We start from the raw sequence: 15,287 nt of genomic DNA on the forward strand, positions 1-15,287 counted from the left end.
TACTTCCAAAAATCTGTATGCAGAAAGATCAGAGCCTCCCTTTTTCTCTGACAGAGGAGGGGCCCCAGCTTTCATGCTTTTCTGGCAAATAGAGGGAACATGGCCAACTTTCTTTGCATTTGCTGGCCAAAAGCTGAGACAGACTCTGTCTCAATTCAAACTTTAAAACCTTTATTGGGATGCATATGCTTGCTCACAGAATAGAGCTTTATTGTAAGCAAAATGGGTAAGGCGGGAAAACCAGGACACAAAGGCTTTTTTTTTTTTAATTAGCCACTGATTTCTTTGACTCAAATGCACAGAAAACGTATGGGAGAGTTTTGCTAAATGTAAATACAAACAAGAACAAGCAAGTGAAGGTTGTTTTATTTCTTTTGTCCAGAGCTTTCCATTCTTCTCAAAAGCAACCTCAGAGCTCCAATACTGTCATACCAATTTTCTTTGCTTTAAATCTGTGCACACACCTTCCTCAAATATTTTTACAGCTCTCCCACTAACTCATAAGTCAATTCTGTGCAGCTTTCTGTAAAGTTCCACAGTTGAAGTGAAGTTCAGGGGTGCACTGAAGCTGTTATGCAGGACAATACTATGCTGTACTGTTGTAACTGTGGTACAGTATCTCTTGAGGCTAAAATCAAAAATTTTAGCCTCAAAACCAGTTTTCTGTACCTAGCCAACAAGACAACTGACTGTTAAGGTTAAACATTTTCATAATCAACTTGCACAACAGAACAAAGAATATGTGGAACAAAACGAGGGGATGACACAAACATGAAGTTACGCTTTGGGCTAAGTAGAATGATATTCACAAATTTTAAGAGAATACACAAACTTGCCTCTTCTGGGAGGGTGGAAGTGAAGACTTCCAGAAAACCCATTACTGTCTATGCATCTCTACCATTCCTACACCTCTCAGGTAACAAAACTCCAAACAAATGTTATGATCTGAATCCTGAAAGAGAATTCAGGCAGGCATAGTAGTCTAATACTATACGGACATTTGAAAGATGTTACTGCATATTTCAACACTGACCTGGTTTATAGCCTGCTGTCTAGGGAACTGTTTATTTCTTCTCAGCACTACTGAACCTGGCTTGCAAATCTAGAATCACAGTTCACAAAGTATAAAGAATTAATGTCTGAAGAGGATTCCCAGTATTGCCAATTCTTACAGCCATGTACTCAGAGAGGCACTGTTTATTCAGACGCCCTAGCTGTACTATTATATAATTACTAGTTGTACTGGTAATATAATCATTCATAATCTTAACCTTAACAACAGAACCCTTATTTATAAAAACAAAATGAAAATGGGAACAATAATGGTTTAATAATTCTAAGGCAAAAAGGAAGGTTCCATGGAAAGAAAATTAGGTTTTGGAATTTGATGCTCTAAACAGTGCTGACAACACATTTTTCATAATGAAATCAGTTTGTTGGCATATCCCCAGAATGGACTGGAATGACTAGACAATCAGTGACAATACATCTCAATTGTAGATATTATCCATTTATTAATATCATAAATTACCCCATTATTTTTCTAATTCCCCCCAAATTAATCTAGAATTTTATCACCTCCTTATTTTGGTAAAGCAGAAGGACCATTTACAACCCAAAATGTTGCTGACTTCTAAGGTATTCATACTGTTTTATACAAATGAATCTACAGAATTTTAAACAGTACTCTATTTTCCCTGATCCCTCAAGTCCTTATATCTCCTACAATACAGAAATAAGGAGTTTTAAGACAGAGGTCCAGAATTTGCTGCATGAACATAATGAGAGCAAGCAAAACATTCTTCCAAAAAGTCTTCATAATTGAGTGACACAGAGATCCAGTGAAAAACATTTGCCATAGCTCAGAATTTGCTGGAACAAGAAAAAAATTCAGCTGACCACTAAAAACAAAAAAAGGCACTGAATAATTTAAGACACTTATAAATGCCTTCTTACTCATGGGCCTAAGCTAGCATTTTACAAGAATATTTCTTTATAGCAAATCCAAAATGTTTCCGTAAGCATACATAAACAAATTTAATCTGCACAAATAAATTGGTAGTTCAAGATACCTGCTTAACACAAACAAGAACGAGCAGTATTAACATTATACTCTTTCTCCACAGTGAAACTGACCGCTAAAGCTAGATTTTTAATGATCACAGCATTCCTATACCAGGGTACTACATATACACTTAACTTTTATTTTCTTTTAGAAAAGCTAGGTGAGAATGGAAACAACTGAACAGTGCATTTGGGGGTTCAGCTGTGTTTCCAAACAAGTTTCAACTTTAGGCCTTTATCTACAAATGTTTTCTGTCTAAGTACCAAGAAGGCTACTTTGGCTTAGGTAAATAAAAACACCTTCTTCTTCAACCTGGCACATCTAAAAAAAAATAATTAAAGAATTAATAAACAATTCTATTTCATACTGCAAGTTAGTTTAACCACGTATTGGAATCTTGTCCTACAGCCTTTGAAATCTGTTTTAACTAGAGGGACAAAGGCAGAACACGTACCACAATGAAAACAATAGCACCCAATGCCACATGAACTTGGCCTAAGCTACTGCAATTTCACAAGATGATGGAATACTGATAGCTACTTTCTAAATCCATCTAAAAAAATTTTAAAACCCTATAATTGTACTTAAATACTTAAGTGACCCAGACTAATGATATCAGGAATGCCTCTAAGTGGGATTGTCATGGAGGTTTTAGTAAATGACACACAGAGGAAACCATCTATTTTTAAGTTGTTTCTCCCTGCTTTATTTCTAAGTCTACTGAGTGAACACCACCACTGAAGTTGAAATTCTTGCTTATGCTTTTCTGAATAAAAGCAGAGAATGAGAAGATATGTATATTCAAATCAATAATGACAGCAACATTCTGAGTGGCTCTTAAGACAAAAATATTTCCAACAGGTGTCCAACTCTTTAATTTTATTGTTTCTATTTTTGTTGTCTATTCCATAAATTGATTATGAAGAACAACAAAAATGAACAAAAAAGGTGCAATCATACCAAAAAAAGGTAATTATGCAAGATTCTCCCCTTCTTTTATGTCATTTGGGGGTAAAAATGCAAACAGACTATTCATGCTACAATGAAAATCTTCAAGGGCTCTAAAGGAGCCATGTTAAGAAATACTCTTCACCTAAAAAATGCAGAAGTACCATAACACAAAAGATTTCAAGAAGCATTATCTGCCTGATCTTCCTTGACACCACTGCCACTGAATTTGTTACAAAACCATGGCCTGAGGCACAGCTGAGGAGAGAACATGAACTCCAGAACCAAGCAGGGATTCAGCCTGTTTGGCAGCCCCTCCTGCAGTCAGAAATCCAGGGGCTCTCAGCCTTGCACAGCTACTCCTCTATGTTTCCTGCTTCTCATAAGTATGCTGAACGAAAATGGGGGCACACTGAGTGATTAGAAACTTAGAGCTTTCACAAGAACTACCTGCAATGAGGTTATTTTCCCACAGCTTTCAGTAGAAACAATGCATGTATTCACAGAACATCTGATACACTTGAGAATCACCGGAAGTGTGACTTTTTCTAGAAAAATACTAACCAGTTATTAGAAATTGCCCACCAGTGCAACAATCTGATTATAAAAAGATTTTAACATACTTGTCCAAACTGAACAATAATTAACTGGTTGAAAATACATCTTTGAAAAATGTCAGAGCATGAAAATTACCTAAAATTAGAACAGAAGCAGAATGTCATCTTCAAAACACAAACCAGCCTGGAGATTACAACACTGCGTTTTCTTTTTCCTTTGCAATTTGGTACATAGCTAAAAATCCAAAATCCTAAAGGACTTAAAAAGGAGGCATTCACATCAAGAAAGTTCCTCAAGAAGAAATCTACAGGTTGTTCTTCGATGTGAACTGTTAGTAGTGCAGTAAAGCAGTAGCTGGTCTGGTATGACCCCTTTTTATCTTGCTACATTCCAAAGGGAAACCAAGTTGGTTTTCCCCAAAACACTGCTGAAAGGTATTTGTACCACTACAGAAAGAAATTAACCTAATCCAAGCAACAGAGTTTTGTACTTGGAGTAAAGGAATGCATTATGAAAATGTTTGAAAGAAGATGCAGTGTAACAAAAACCTCAAATACCAAAGATCACTGCAGCAGCATTCTTGCTGTATGCTGTAGCACAGACAGAGAAAAATACTGTGGGAGGAGAGATCTCACATCAGAGCATTGTCTGAAACAGCAGACAGCAAGGTCCTACTACACAAGGCAAGGTCAACGCAACTGGAGAGTCATCTGTTTAAGAAAACACACTATTATTAGATGCAAGTTATGCAGCACTTGTGCATACTAATAGAATAAAACCATTACCCCAGAAATAAATATTTTCAAATGGTAGCTTCAACTTCGCACTCAGTGTTTCTACTTTTTGTGTCTCATTTAAAGCATTGAAATAAGTAACATAAAAAAAACTGAAAATGCCTGAGCATTTAATTTTTTAATTACTTGTTAATGTTACAACTGACAAATACAATAGTATACTAAATTTTCTTTTAAGGAGGAGGCACCACTTAAAATGTTGTAACAAGTTATTAAATATTACTTACTGATAACAATATAGAATAAAAAGTATCCCACAGTGGACAGCCTATTTAAACTGTTATGATATGCCTCGGACTACTGAGAGTAAAATGTCACAGCATATACACAGGCCCACAGAATACACTTCCTTGTACAAGGCTCAAACCTGCACTGTCTCTATACCCAATGCTAAGCCAAGTACACACGAGTTTCGGATGTAAAGAATGCAGGAGGCAGCTCCATGGGGCACGTCACATACTCCACAAGGTTTGTGTCTCTGCTGCTCTAAATCGTTTACTGCAAGAGCTGGTGTTACCTGTGGCACTGTCACTGACACTTGATAAATTGGAGCAATGCAGCGGGCTCTGGAAGAAGGATAATTCTGGTGGGGAGTTGAGCTCATTCCTCTTAGCTCTTGTTACCAGGTTTCAGTAAGTGCTGCCACATCAAGCTCTTGCTTGGACATGTTGGATTATTTATGAATGATTAGGCAGTTAAGAAGAAAGTATTGTGGATGGCCTAATTTAAAATCAGTGACATTAATTATGTCTTGCACAGAGATGTCAGCATGACAGAGTAAGCAAAACCAGAGGACCAGACTTTGATCCCACATTGACATACTTACAAATTAACTTCTTTGTTTCAAGTAAAATCAAAATTCTGCGCCTTGAAACAGAATAAAAATATTAGAGACCTCCCAATATAGGGAATTCATAGAAAATCTGTCAGCATTTTATCCTCAGCTCTTAAACACAAGTCTTGTTTCAGCAGATAGATGTTTTGCTTAAAAAAATCAAGGAGTGAAATATGACCAATATCTGGCAGTACCATGAGTAAGGAAAACCCCACCCAAAGCAGATACACACACACACATATATATATATATATATATATAAATATATATGTATATATAGGTTTGCCAAGGCAAATAAAGCAGCATGCAGAGTAAGCTGGACTGCTCTCATACAATACATACTCAGTCATGTAAGTCCTCAAGTACAAGAGGACTAAACTATTAAGAAGGCTCAGGAAAGGACAAAATTAAGGAAAAACATGGATTTCATGCTAGCATGCTAACAGCTTTCTACAACAGAGACATGATGAAAAGCGTCATTTACAGACGAATCAGACTGCATATTAAAGGTACAGACAGCTGTTAACCTGCTGTCTGCACAATGAAATGATAGCCACTGCTCAATAAAACCATCAATGGCTGCATTGTGAACAGGCATGAGAGTAAGTCTGTCCATGCTGGAGCTGCATGTTTCTTTCCAACGTTTCAGTTACTGGTATTTTCAAGAAGTATATAAAACACTAAACAAAAAAACCCACAACAATAACAACAAAAAATGTGAATTATTGCTAATAACACATATCATTGTCATTTATAAAATTTAAGAGTCACAGCAAGGACCCAAAATCCATTTTGCACTAAAGTGCTGTAGGAACAACAAAATGACAACCTGTGTTCTGAAGTGCAGTCATCAGTGTCTTATTAGAAAAACATTCCTAAAGAAATGCTTTTGTAAATATGCACATTAAATTAGGATGACTAAAAAAAACTTTAGTTTAATTAAAAAATCCCTATGCAAACCATAGGCTTCTAATGAAATTATAAATTAATTATTCTTTGCCTCCTTAATAACGGAAGTTTTCCCTTAACTAATTCTCATTTCAAGTCCAAGAACTATTGCTAAATTATACTTGCTCTTCTCAAAAAAAAACCCAACAAAACCACAACCAGAAAAGCTGCTAACTTAAGCGAAATGTTTCCAGTGGTTATAAATCTACAATCTTTCATAAACAGTCACAACTGTCACTTTTCAATATGCACCTTGCTCCCATACTGGAGTTCTGTGCAGGTTCTACTCACTAGTGGATATAACATTCATATTTCTCTTACATAAAAAAGCCCTTTGATAAAAGAAATACTTCTATAGATACTTACAAATAGAGCTCAAATTGTTTCATTATATTCTCTGGATAACCTAAATACAGAGAATTTCTTTTTCTCATATTACAAATCTCCCAAATCTCAGATTACCTTATCATCTTCAGGAACTTGCTCTATGATCTCCAGTAAACACAGTTTTGAGAAATTTTTTATTCTGAAGTAGGGCTTTCATGTTTCTTGATCTAAAAATTTTATCTTGTGGCATTTCTTTTCCTTCTTTATGTCTTGGAACTCTGGTTTGAACATCACACTTTTATTGCATAAGATGTATCACGTGAAATTAACGTTGGCTGAGAGGACAGGAACTGCATTGCCTCGTCTACAGTCACGAAGTCTTAATAATAAACATTTTACTATGTATGAAAACACAAATGAACTCATTACAGTATCTGAGATTACTATCTCAATATGGCAAGAACGAATTCTATTTAGATGACTAAGTAAGCAAGACTTTTAGTAATCCTCTGCAAATTTATGCAGACTGGACATAATCGTATGTCTTGTGAATTTCTCTTGAGCACTTCCTAACACACAAAACATAGCGTCTGTTTCTGGTTTCACCTTGTATGTTTCACTGCTCACACATTTGTTTTGGTGTTTTTGTAATGATCACAAACATTGGTTGTTTGCCATTGACTTTTTAAGGGATGTGATACCACAGATCAAAGATGATTATTTGTAGCTGGAGAAACATGACTTAAACTACATAATAGTCATGGCTCTGCAATGATTACTAAGTACCTGCTTCATAATTGGCAGGTTCTCTGATCTTCTTTCAAATATACAAACGTAGAGGATGGAAATACTTGGAAAACTTCATCATAATAACTTTTAGCATAATAAATACAACAAGAAGGCCAATTCTGCTCCTTACACAAGTGCCTCACTATGAAACAAAACATTTTACTGTTCCTTGAAGTACAGCTGATCCTTCAGGCATTTCTCTACCACTTTTAATCCAGCCCTTTCATTCACTTTATCAGAAGAAACCCAGTTCACAGTCACCTGCATAGGCTCTTCCCTTTATCACCTGTGCTGGTGGCATCCCAAGAGGGTGCAGCAGAACAGATAAGCATCACATCTAGACACTTTGGTCCTGATCCTACAAACACTTCAGCGAAACTAATTCTGTAAGTGTTTGCAGACTTTGAGTCTTTCTAACTCAACAACACTTCACCAAGTGGGGCAAAGAGAAGTCTGGAGCTGGGAGGAATGCGCTGCCCCTTCACGCCCGGGTGTCAGGGCCTGCAGCACCCCTCGGAGCAGAGACCCACTGAGGGGGGAGAGGCAGCACCGCTGTCGCTCACAGCCACAGGCTCCTTCCAACGCCACATCTCCGATGCACTGCATTAATCCCGGACTGAACCTGGCCACACTTTAACGTAAAGACTACAACTGATTGTACGATCGCAATGGAAGAGATAGAGTGAGGGATGAATTTAGAACAATTTCTAGCACGTGGCGATAAGGGCAGCCCACCCCAATTTTCTTGAACCCTCCCAGAGGAAGGGGGAGAAGCCGTAAGCCGAAGGTCAGGCGGGGAGGGCGCGGGCAGCAGGGGCTGCGGAACATGGCCGAAAACGGAGCCCCCGCCCGCCCCGGGGCACGGCCACAGCGGGCAGCCCTCGGCAACCCCCCGGGGCCACGAGAGCCGAGGGAGCCGGGACCCGGCCCCTGAGAGCCCCCAGAGGAGAGCCAGCCACGCTGAGGAGTCAGGGAAAGAGCCCGTGAGAGCGGGCGGGGGTGTGCAGGGGACGCACCTTTCAGCGTGCCCCGGCATCTTGTCCTCCTCCTCGGCTCGGCGGTGACTCCAGCGGCGGCGGGGCCGCGGCGGCGGAGCGCTCTGCGGGACGGGGCCGCCCCCGCCTCGCCAGGGCTCCACGGCCGCCGCTGCCCGGGGCGGCGGAGCGAGCGAGGCGCCTTCCCCGGCGGGCCGGGGGCGGGGGCTGCGGGCGCGCACCGCCCCGCCGGGCCCGGGAGGGACGGGGAGAGCTGGGGAGGGGCCGCGGGGCAGCGCCGCCGGCTCACTCAACCGCGGACAGAGGGCGCGGAGCCGCCCGGGAGGGTTGCCCTAGGACCGCCCCTCCTCGGCGGTGGAGAGCGGGTTTCTCCCACCGGACGGGTCGCTAGGAACATCCCGTGCACACGAGGCAGACGGCATGCGGCAGCTCCTCCTTGTCCTGCCTTGAGCAGCCAGCCCCGGGCTCCCACAGGCGCGGAGCGCTGCGGGCGCGTGTGGAGCGCTCCACGTCCCGCCAGTGCGGCAGCGGAACCGCTGGCCCCGGCCCCGCGCGCGCGCGGCTGTCCCTGGAGGACCAGGCGGCGCCCGCCGGGGGAACTCCCGGAGCCCGAGAGCGCGCCCCGGGTCCCGTCCCGCCGCTGGGAGCAGGGAGCTGCCAGCTGGAGCCGCCCGCGCAAGAGCGTCCTCCTCCTACCTCCCGCGAACGGGCGCCGTCGGCCAAGCGCCCTAGCCCCGCGCCCCCGCACCGCGGAGTAGCGGCGCCGTCCCGCGCGGCTGGCCCCGGTCCAGCGCCATCGCCGTGCGCGCCCTGCGAGCGGGGCCGGGGCCGGGGCGGGGGCGGGCCGGGCCGCGGCTGCCTCACCGCATCGGAATGTGGGCCCGGGCCCGCGCCCCCCGCCCCGCAGAGCCCCGGGCGCGCCGCGGAGCGCGGGAAGCGCGGGCGCGCTCCGGAGCGGGTCGGGCAGCGCGGCCCCGGGCCGGTGCCTCGCCCCGGCAGCATCTCCGGGGACAGCGCCGAGCCTGCGGAGGGCAGGGGAGCGCGGCGTGGTTTCATCGGCGCTGCGGGACAACGCGGTTCGGTGAAGGCAGCAGTGCACCTCTGGCTGCGATTTTTTCCATAAGAAGTACAAGAAGGAAAAGTGTCACGTAAAGGTCCAGTGTAAAGGAACCATTCTCAACTTTTAATCTGGCGACAGTTGGCTATAGTTGACACGAGTTTGTTTAGGACGTTTTTATGTGAAGGGCACCGATTCTCATAACAAAGGTATGCGGGGATTGTGTCCCAGTGGGGGCTATAAAACTTCCAATTCATTTATCTCATTCTCCTTGAAAGCATGGAACTCGTCGTACCATTTTACATTCTACTATTTACATTATACTACCTCTTGAAAATCAGATCTATCCCTACGTATTCTACTTTGTTACCTGAGCAAACACTCATCACCTCATTGCAATGATTATCTTGTGAGCATAATACAAGAGTATTGATGTCCTGTAGATAGTAGTAACAGTGGAGAAAGTCTCTTAGCAAATACTCTATTCAACAAATACATCCAAAAAGCCAGTGAAGTTACCCACTGGTAAGTTACGTATTTTCAAATAGTTTTTATGTTGTTATTTGTATTTTTAAAACTAATTAAGTCAGGTATAGAGTTTTATATATTTATTCACTTATTCATTCCTGGCTTTACATTTATTATCTATTCTGAGTCTTTCCATGGCTTACAGGTTCTGATTATTAGAACAGGGATGAAAATACATCCACCATAGTAAAGCACCTTGATCTTTTTAACAGAATACCATCTAAATAATTTATTGTTTAGGAGACATGAGACATGGTCAGTCTGAACTAATTTAGGTAATTAGCTTGTAATATTGATCATTCTGTACTGAAATACAGTACATACTGGATAAAATCCGGGTCCTGTGGAAAATTTAACATTCCCTTTGCCTCCAGCATGGCCTGGGTTTCATCCACTGCATATAGTATCCAAGAAATGCCATAAGACAATATTTTACAAAAACTGAAATTTGAGTAGTGAATATTTTCCAAATCGTGTTTTGTGTGATATGTGTATTTTTCAGTACTTTCATATATTTAGAACCTGAATATTGACTCAAAATACATTCAATTAAAAATATTCTAGTGTACACTACAACTTGTGTCAGTTGCTTCATAACAAGTCATGCATTGGATTTCAGCTTTACAATAGCGACAATGAATTATCTTCCAAACACACAGGCAAGACCAACCTTTCCACAGAAGCTTTTTCCAGTTTCTCTTCTTTTCCATTTGTTTTAAAGAGTGTAGGAAAATTGCTATCACATTATTCCAGGGGAAAAATATATATAACTGTTCCTTTACAATGTGTTTGCACTTTTTTTCAACTTCCAAAACTCCAACAATAAAAGATATCCTATACTGAAAAGGAAGTGTTACATTTTACTGAATGGAAAATTTGGAGAAATCACCATATCCTTGACTTGCCAAAAAGGCATCTGTCTTTAGGCACATATCAGTGGGCCAACTTAGCATACCAGGGATTAATAACAAGCTTGAGCAATTTGTTGCATTAAGGACTTTATTCTTGAGATCCAGCTCCTCACCTGTAAATGGAAGACTTCTTGTTTCATCAGGATACTGGACGATTATTTAATAACAGTAAGATTTTTGAGCAATGTGAAAGCTACATATGAGATAAAACAGTGAGAGATGCTCTCTACAAAATAATTAGATGCTCGTTTTCTCCGGGATGACATTTGCTTCTCTGAAATGGTAGGAAAGAAGAAATTATGAATATCAAAAAGCTGCAGGACTGCTCTTTTCCTAAAATGTGTTTATGCAAGTAACGGTTCAGAAATTGCATCCCTGCTAACAAGCATTGCAGGATGAGAAAAATTTGAATATGAAGAAATAATGGTGTCTAGACATATGTAATAAAGATAGGTCTGCTGCATGCAACCGACTTAGGAAGAAACTCATTTCCTTGGTGACAAGTTGGAAAGCTGCTGTTAGGATTGTTAGCCAGGACCTCTCTCCCTGGTTGTACACACAATGGAAGTGACTCCTCCCAAAAAAAGTCACCTCCTTTTCTTTAAATTTGTTTCCAAGGTGGGAGAACTCTACAGGCAGCCAGATTTCTACTTTTTCTAGGGTACTCCCACATCTGAGTTTTGCAGAAGTGAATTTTGAGCTGCCTGGCAACTTCAATGTTATACAGTTGAAGAAAGTGGGGGTTTTTTTTGCTGGACTTAACTCACGGGTCATGGTTTCTTTTTAACATTCTCAGCCAAGCAGAGAGTGCCTTGAGAATGCTTCTGTCTACCCAGTTCTGATGAGAGCTCTCTGTTAGTCATCACATTTTACCCTACTGCTCCATCAGGCTTGACAGTACAGAAAGACAATACATCCAGCTCAAATACAGTATTTATAGCTATAGAAAAATACAGTGCTTCCAGAAAATACTGATGTGTCTCACAGTCTTCTACCAACCAACCATGTATCTTGGAGTTTGGGTTACAGAATTGATTTAGAGATGAACTTCAAAGTGATGCATAAATACTAAATTCCACACATTCCCATGACATGCTAAGTATTATTCACATTATACAGATGGGGAAACTAAAGCAATGTGAGTTTACTTGGGCAATTTTCCCATCAGGAAAAAAAGTACAGTAGTAGCATCAGTACTCAAGGATACCTGGCTTTTTTTCTGCACTCACTCTGAACTATGTATCACTTGCCTAAACCCTTCAGTATAATGTATAAAGGAATATTTTGTTTTTAATTGTGGTATTATATAGCAATATTTCCAAACAATTTATTTAACAATTTACATAAAACACTTAAAATATGCTTTTAATTTAAAAAAAAAATAGCCAAAAGGTTTTTTCCTTGGGCTATGCTCCAAAATTCACCCTTCAGCTAAGACTAAAGAAAAGCATGCACACTTGCACAAATGCAAACAGAAATTTTAAAAGAAAATTAGAAACACATGAAAGTAAGGACTGAGAATGTTTTCTTAACTGCACTCTGGTTTCAGTACAGCAAAATTTTCATTGATTTACTAATGGATAGGCAGTTTTCTTGTGAAGAAACACACAGGCTTTATCTGCAATTAATTCCTTGCTTCCAAGAAACCAATTATTATTCTACAGAAGTACAGTCCATGGAGGCAGGGTGGCAACTGCTCTGTCAGGGCGTCCCAGCTCTCTCTGGAAAGCACAACCCTGCCTCAGTCACAAAGGGATTCTGCCCCATGAAAACACTTCTTACAGAAAGGCAGTTTCACTTAAGATAATTATTTTACTAAGAGACCTATTTTGAAGCTGTTTGTGATTCCTAGATAAATAATACCAACCAGTACAACTTCTATACTTCAAAATAATAAATAGATAAATAAATAATAAACAATAAACAAATAAGACAAACTACTTGAATTTCAGAAATTGTTTTTACATTATTAACTCTGGACCAGGGGTTTCTTATGAAGTCTGCTATTCTACAAATATACCAGAAGCTTTGTAACTATATTCCAAACTTAATGTTACTTTATGTGATGTGAGGTCGGTTTTGCCTGACTACTATAACCATCAGCAGTCACAGAGGCAATTCTGAAAGTCTAATGAACTTCGTCAAAGACTTTCTGACATTTCAATTAGGAAAAGAATATGTAGCTAGATTTTTTTAAAAAGCAGTTAAAAAAAGCTGAAACAATGAGCTTCGGAATTGACATCAGCTGTTTGACTTTGAAATCATAAATAAAGTCATCTCCCAATTAGTCTTTGGAAGAGATACAAAAGGTTTCGTAGTAAACTTGAAAAAAGCTCACATACTTTTTTCAAATATCTCTAGGAGAGAACATTTCTACGAAGGATAATTAATCGTAAATACGGAATGATTGCATTATCTTTTTTTTTTGGCTACACAAGTTTCATATTTCAATGAAGTAGCTCCTGATGTAGCTCAAAGAAAGCCTTTTATGCCTTAACTGTATTCCCATTGTATAACTTACCTATGTTTTTAGTATGTCATTATTTTATGATGGTTTTTTAAGTTAGAGACTACATTAGAATACAGGTCCTCATTGGAGTGGTAACTTGTTTAGTTCATATTACATTTCAGGGACAATGGAAGCCAAAGCATTCATACTAGTAATTGAATGAAGTTAATATATTTTTAAACATTGAATATAATACCATAATTTTTTGCTAATTCTCCTAAAAAAAACCAACAAAACAGAAGATGGAAAAGATAGCTATTAACTGTTTAATCTATAAGAATTTGAGAGTCAATAATATATATAAATATTAGTGATCTTAAAGTGGCAAGTAACTAGCACTTTCATTCCACATCAAATTATAGTCATGATGAAAATGTATTGAGAAGCCTGCTTTATTACTTTCCTCATATAATCTTAAAGTTCCTCAAATACACAGTAAAATCCTTATTACATTTATAATTATAAAATGTGTTGTTTCTTGCATAAAATTACATGGTCCACCCAGAATGGAGCATTGTCCTGAGCATCTCAACAATAAAACCTGATTTACCTAATCTATTACATGTATTTGTCTTTGTTTAATGCCATTAACTGTTGAAGTTCACCCAATTAATCATGTTGAACACTATTTCTAGGCTTGTTTTTCCTGGGTGACATTTTCAAGGCAGCTTCACCAAAAGGTAGTTCTTCTATTGCCTCATTATTTTGTCTTTGAATACTAAATTATCACTGCACTCACGGATTCCCTTCATGTGCAAAGCAACAAATTGCCTGATTTGCCCATGCTCTGTCATCCCTTTAATCAAGCAGTCAAGAAAATGAGTTATTCATGTAATGAATAATAAAATCTGTATTGTCTTTAATGCTCATGTCTAAACAACAGCCAGTCTACAGGTGAATTTAATATTAACCCTGTTCTGTTCCTTTACTCATAGTAAGGAACTGCCTTAGTATACATATACTATATGTATGCTGCCATAGTATACATTTGATCAAATTCAAAGAATTTGTTTGGTAACCAACCAGAACATTTAAAGCCATAAGTTATTTTAACTGGTTTTCTTTTGATAGTTGAAAAATATGAGTGTCAACACAATGGACAATCATATTAGAAAACATGTACTTACCCAGTATGTTAGTATTTTTCTCTTCTAAGTGTTAAGGTATTTCATGTTGGGTGATTCCAGGTACCCTCTACATAAAAAGTGTAATTCAAAAACTTGTAGTGTTTTCACTGTGTGATGTAATTCAGTGCAGTTTTAATGCAGCATTACTTTAACAGAATAATTGAAAAGGAAAATAAAGTAAAATCTTTTAGTGCTGTAACAGCATCCATGTTTTAGCCTGGTAAACACATCAATGCTTTGCTGAAATCTGTAATAGGTAAGTAAATAATAATCTAGTGTTTTCTACAAAGCCAGGCTGACTGATTAGGTGTTGAAAATATGAGAGCATGGGAATGCTTGTGGTTAATAGCTCTTCAGAAATGAGCATTTATGACTAGGACTTTCCACAGAAGAAGCCAGACCATCAGACTGCAAAAAGGGTAATCACTATTTTGCTCTTTGCTCATGAAATTAAAAAAGGGATATTAACTTTGCAAAATCTATTACAGTCGTCTCCCTCAAAAAGGAACATTATTAAATTTAGTGTAAATTCTAAAAATACGTATTTTACAATCCATTTGTAAAGTTCTAGTACTAAATATTTAAAGGAAAAAAATTGCCTTGTTCCATTGTAACATCAGTGCACAGTTTCACAGCTAGTCCCGAACAACACAATTTTATGTAACCTTAAATACAACAGAGCTTTAGAAAAATGTTTTTTCTTTTATAATAAAACCAAAATAAACTTCAGCTTCTGTTTTATATGCCAGTTGAGATTCTTTGCAGTAATTCCTTCCACATCTGCTCTGCAGCTTTCAGGTTTATAAAAGCAGCATCTCCCAATATCCTTTCATCGAGATATCCATATGCTGTGTTTTATAGACATGTTGGTACAGTTTAACACAAAGTCACTAATT

General features: G+C 39.4%; 1 protein-coding gene across 2 annotated transcripts in view; it reads right to left on the reverse strand.

The window, feature by feature from the left end:
- PLCE1 (phospholipase C epsilon 1) overlaps positions 1 to 8,352 on the reverse strand; it is a 139,965-nt gene extending 131,613 nt beyond the window's left edge. For both annotated transcript variants that reach the window (XM_014875357.2, XM_088169126.1), the window contains exon 1: positions 8,281 to 8,352. The gene's annotated coding sequence lies outside the window, so the exon portion shown is untranslated. The remainder of the gene's footprint in view (positions 1 to 8,280) is intronic.
- Between the last annotated feature and the right edge of the window lie 6,935 nt (positions 8,353 to 15,287).

Source organism: Sturnus vulgaris, chromosome 8 (genome assembly GCF_052056855.1).
Source record: "Sturnus vulgaris isolate bStuVul1 chromosome 8, bStuVul1.hap1, whole genome shotgun sequence".
Lineage (NCBI taxonomy): Eukaryota > Metazoa > Chordata > Aves > Passeriformes > Sturnidae > Sturnus > Sturnus vulgaris.